This window comes from Cucumis melo, unplaced genomic scaffold (genome assembly GCF_025177605.1).
Source record: "Cucumis melo cultivar AY unplaced genomic scaffold, USDA_Cmelo_AY_1.0 utg000350l, whole genome shotgun sequence".
Taxonomy (NCBI): domain Eukaryota; kingdom Viridiplantae; phylum Streptophyta; class Magnoliopsida; order Cucurbitales; family Cucurbitaceae; genus Cucumis; species Cucumis melo.
In genome coordinates, this window is record NW_026123930.1 from 1 (window position 1) to 5,000 (window position 5,000).

At 32.7% G+C, this 5,000-nt stretch overlaps 2 non-coding genes across 2 annotated transcripts; one reads left to right on the top strand and one right to left on the bottom strand.

The window, feature by feature from the left end:
- Positions 1–1,927: 1,927 nt before the first annotated feature.
- On the top strand, positions 1,928–2,000 carry TRNAT-UGU (transfer RNA threonine (anticodon UGU)). The gene has a single exon. It is a non-coding gene; the product is annotated as a tRNA-Thr (tRNA).
- Positions 2,001–3,260: 1,260 nt separating this feature from the next.
- Positions 3,261–3,347, bottom strand: TRNAS-GGA (transfer RNA serine (anticodon GGA)). The gene has a single exon. It is a non-coding gene; the product is annotated as a tRNA-Ser (tRNA).
- Between the last annotated feature and the right edge of the window lie 1,653 nt (positions 3,348–5,000).

A 5,000-nucleotide genomic window follows, 5' to 3' on the forward strand; every position in this document is an offset into this window, starting at 1 on the left:
TGAACAAATAAAAAAGAAGAGGAAACAAAAGAAAATTCTTTTCTTTTACATATCTATATACATCCTTTACATATTTCTATAAATATCCTCTTTATCTTTACTTGTCTATTTTTCGACATCTATAAATAGAGTAAAAAATATATATAGTTTAGTTAAAGGGTAGATTTCCAGACATCATCATGTATCAGTATTTTTCATGATCTATATTATTAATGAATCCGTAGAATAGATACTCATACAAATTCATGATGTGCCAAGAACCAGATTTGAACTGGTGACACGAGGATTTTCAGTCCTCTGCTCTACCAACTGAGCTATCCCGGCCATTTCCGACACATTATCCTTATTTTAATAGATGACTTTGGTCTATGTCAATTGTAAATAAGAAAAAAGGTATTCCAAAGTCTTCTTTTTGAAGATATACGAAATTTCAGGGCTTGGATAAGCCTTTCGAAGTTTCAGTACAGTAGACAGTTAATCATTCAAATTTCACAGATTACTTGCGCAAGGATGTTCGTTTGTACGTCTATCATATAGAATATATACCACAAGCCTTGTGATAAGAAATCAAATTTCCGCTCAAATACGCTTGTGAAAGAGTCGAATGAATGAGAAACATAACAAAGTCTGAATTGCTAATGAACGGATAAATAATTAAAGAGGCCAACGGGCCTTTTTAGGGTTTTGGGGATAGAGGGACTTGAACCCTCACGATTTTAAAAGTCGACGGATTTTCCTCTTACTATAAATTTCATTTTTGTCGTTATTGACATGTAGAATGGGACTCTATCTTTATTCTATTCGATCTGATTAATCAATTCTTCAAAAGATCTATCAGACTATGATGGAGTAAATGATTTGATCAATGAATATTCGATTATTTTTTCAACTTGTAGATCTTGGAATCGATTCATAACAATTCGTTCATTTTTATATATAATTTTATATATATATATAAATATAAATATAAAAAATTATAGAAATATAAAAAATAGAGATTCGAGTTGTCATTAATCAATATAGTATTTCAGTACGTAATACGTTTATCTTTCATCGTTTCTGGAGTTTCGATGGAAGGATTCATTCCTTTACTAACGCAACGTCGTCAACTCCATTTGTTAGAACAGCTTCCATTGAGTCTCTGCACCTACCCTTTTTTTTCGGAAAAAAGGATTTGGCTCAGGATTGCCCATTTTTAATTCCAGGGTTTCTCTGAATTTGAAAGTTATCACTTAGTAGGTTTCCATACCAAGGCTCAATCTAATTAAGTCCGTAGCGTCTACCGATTTCGCCATATCCCCCTCTTTTAAGATTAGTATCGCATTATGATGTCCTTCCCCGTTTTCTTTCATTTGTATTATACTGGAACCACTCAAGTCATTAGAATACCGATTCCTCTATTGAAAAGTGTTTCCTCCTATTGGATTTCTTGTCTATCTTCTTTCATCTCTCTCTTCTCTATCGGAGACCCATATTTGTTCCGATCCAAAATGATTCTATCATTTCTGTATCTGCAATTCAATATATATCAATATAGATAGATATATGAACATATATATTTGCCCCTCTTTCTATTATTTTTTTAGTAAAAAATTTAATACTTAAACGGTCGATTCCCTTGTTCGTCTTATCTTCCACCTTTCAGAATGAAAACATAGAAACGCTTCATTATCATCTCAATTGCATTAAATGCAATTAAGATTAACACATTAATTATTGATACACATCCATTTGATAAATAGATCAAAATTTTCTATCGCTATATTCTATTAATCGTTATATTAATTATTATGTTCTATAATAGAACAATTCCAATATTGAATATTTATTTGAAATGAAATTAGATTCTATATTCATATTAATTAGGAATAGCTAAGATCCCAGTAATTTAGTAAATTACTATGCATGTAACATTTCTGTTATGTGAGCCCGCTTAGCTCAGAGGTTAGAGCATCGCATTTGTAATGCGATGGTCATCGGTTCGATTCCGATAGCCGGCTTTTCTCTATTGATTTTATTTTTGACATAATTGATAAATCAAATAAATAAAGAAACGACTTCTTACCCTTTTTCAAAGGTCACCGATCTATGATGTCGTAGGAACTTACTTACCTTTATGACTAAAGGAGGGGTTCTATTTCTGTAGAACAAATCAAGAAAGGAACTCTTACTTTTTTATATCATTTACATATACAATAGGATCCGGATATTGATCCAAGTTATCTAATTATTCTTTGTTTTGTAGTACAATACTTTACTGGATTTCACTTCATTTATAATATTTATCATTTAGTTTTCATTTAAGTTTATGAAATTTAAATAAAATAAAATGTTTATGAAATTTAAATAAAATAAAATAAGGAGTCTTTATGTCGCGTTACAGAGGGCCTCGTTTCAAAAAAATACGCCGTCTGGGGGCTTTACCGGGACTAACTAGTAAAAGGCCCAAAACCGGAAACGATCTTAAAAACCAATCGCGTTCCGGTAAAAAATCTCAATATCGTATTCGTTTAGAAGAAAAACAAAAATTGCGTTTTCATTATGGTCTTACAGAACGACAATTACTTAAATACGTTCGTATCGCCGGAAAAGCCAAAGGATCAACGGGTCAAGTTTTACTACAATTACTTGAAATGCGTTTGGATAACATCCTTTTTCGATTGGGTATGGCTTCGACTATTCCTCAAGCCCGACAATTAGTTAATCATAGACATATTTTAGTTAATGGTTCTATAGTGGATATACCAAGTTATCGGTGCAAACCCCGAGATATTATTACAGCAAAAGATGAAAAAAAATCGAGAACACTGATTCAAAATTATCTTGATTCATCCCCCCCTCAGGAATTGCCAAAACATTTGACTCTTCAGCCATTGCAATATAAAGGATTAGTCAATCAAATAATAGATAGTAAATGGGTCAGTTTAAAAATAAATGAATTGCTCGTTGTAGAATATTATTCTCGTCAGACTTAAACCTAACTAAAAAACAAGGGTTCGGACAATTTCGTCCTCCCCTTCGCCGAAGTCTAAGTAAAGAGACCGAAGGAAAGTAAGGTTTTGATCCGGAAATTTTTCTATCATTCATCTATCATTGATCGGTAGGGGGATTTTCATCTCTTGTGCATTCTTTCCAGTCTTTTCGTTTCCGTACCACAAAAATTCGAAATAAAGAATCCATAAAGGTCTAACCGTTGGAATAATAGTATCGATTGTTATTTGATTTGATACATTGTGGTCAGTAACATTGTTGAATTAGTACGGAAAGAGAGGGATTCGAACCCTCGGTAAACAAAAGCCTACATAGCAGTTCCAATGCTACGCCTTCAACCACTCGGCCATCTCTCCTACAGAATGATTATGGCCCAGAAACCGAGTTAATAGTGAGTCATTAATATTCAATTTTTTTTTTGATAGGCACGTCCAACCAATTCTAACTATACAAATAATTTTTTTTTAACTATGTTTAATGGATACTTTTAGCTCATGATTCTATTTAGTTTTTTAAACTATGATTCCTTTTTTCTAAAAATTCGACTTTTACAGTTTTCGATTTTTCACCAACAACTGTTTATCCCATACATATATCTAGTCACAAGTTATGAATCATAGAATGATTATTCGATTCTTTTTGCTCTTTTTTGTATCATAATTCAATCAAAAAACTTCTAGAATTACCCCAGTCAGATAAATAAAATTCTTTTTTTCTTCAACTTCGCTGAAATCAGAATAGTTCTCTTCATTCTGATCCTACTACATTTGGATGAAATTTAACCGGATTGAAATATTTCTTCTCTTTTATTGATTCCTGTGAAATCAAAAAGAAACAATTTTAATATCGAGTGGGATTTTTTAATGAATCCGTTTTTATGTTATTTCGTACTATGCAATTCCTTTGTTTGTGGGATCATTTTCTCACGAGAGGTAATTAAAAGAAATTATAGAATGGGGTTGTTACCGATGCCTAGATCTGGTGGGATAAATGGAAATTTTATCGATAAGACCTTTTCAATTGTAGCCAATATCTTATTACGAATAATTCCGACAACTTCCGGGGAAAAAGAGGCATTCACCTATTACAGAGATGGTGCGATTTGATTTTTTTTTTTTTCAATTTTCTTTACCGCTCTCCGTCTTAGTAGAAAGACACAGTATTCGGGATAGAAAGAAAACAATAATTGAAATAAATCTACGCTTCTTGGAGGTGCAATTTGAAAATCAAAAAATTCCTTCTGTCGTGTATCCCCGATTAATGTAACCTTAGATGCTAGAATTGTCGATTCTAGTATTAAGCGAAAGGTGTAACCTATGGATTAAGTCAACCCTACTCCACTAGTAAAAATATTCACTAGTAAAAATAGGTAGCAGAGGGGAAGAAGCACTACACCTAGGAATCAACAACACGAAAACTTTGTTATAAATTATACCTTTTCCTTATCGGGATCGGAACTTAGAAAAATGGTTGGGACAACAAACATCCATCTCGTTTGTATTTTGGATACCTGTATAACCATCGAAGACTGTTGAAGTGACTAATTCCTGGAAATTTAGAGGCGTTGAGGACAAAGAAATTGTTAGAGTTACCATTTTTATTTTTATCTAGTAAACCATGCTTGATGTTAAGAAAAGATCTTTTACAGGAAGGTTGGCTAGAGATTTTTTGTAAAAACGCTAGTCCCATGAGTTCATAATGAGAGTATTTCAATGTTTTTTGATTTCATGTATTATTCTCATCTCATTATGCGCATCAGATAAAGGGGGAGCCGTATGAGATGAAAATCTCACGTACGGTTCTGGAACGGAGATTCTTTCAATGGAATAACGAACGACCGTAACGGATGTCGGCTCAATCCGAAGGAAATTATGCGGAAGCTCTACAGAATTATTATGAAGCTATGCGACTAGAAATCGATCCCTATGATCGAAGTTATATACTCTATAACATAGGTCTTATCCACACAAGGAACGGAGAACATACAAAAGCTTTGGAATATTATTTTC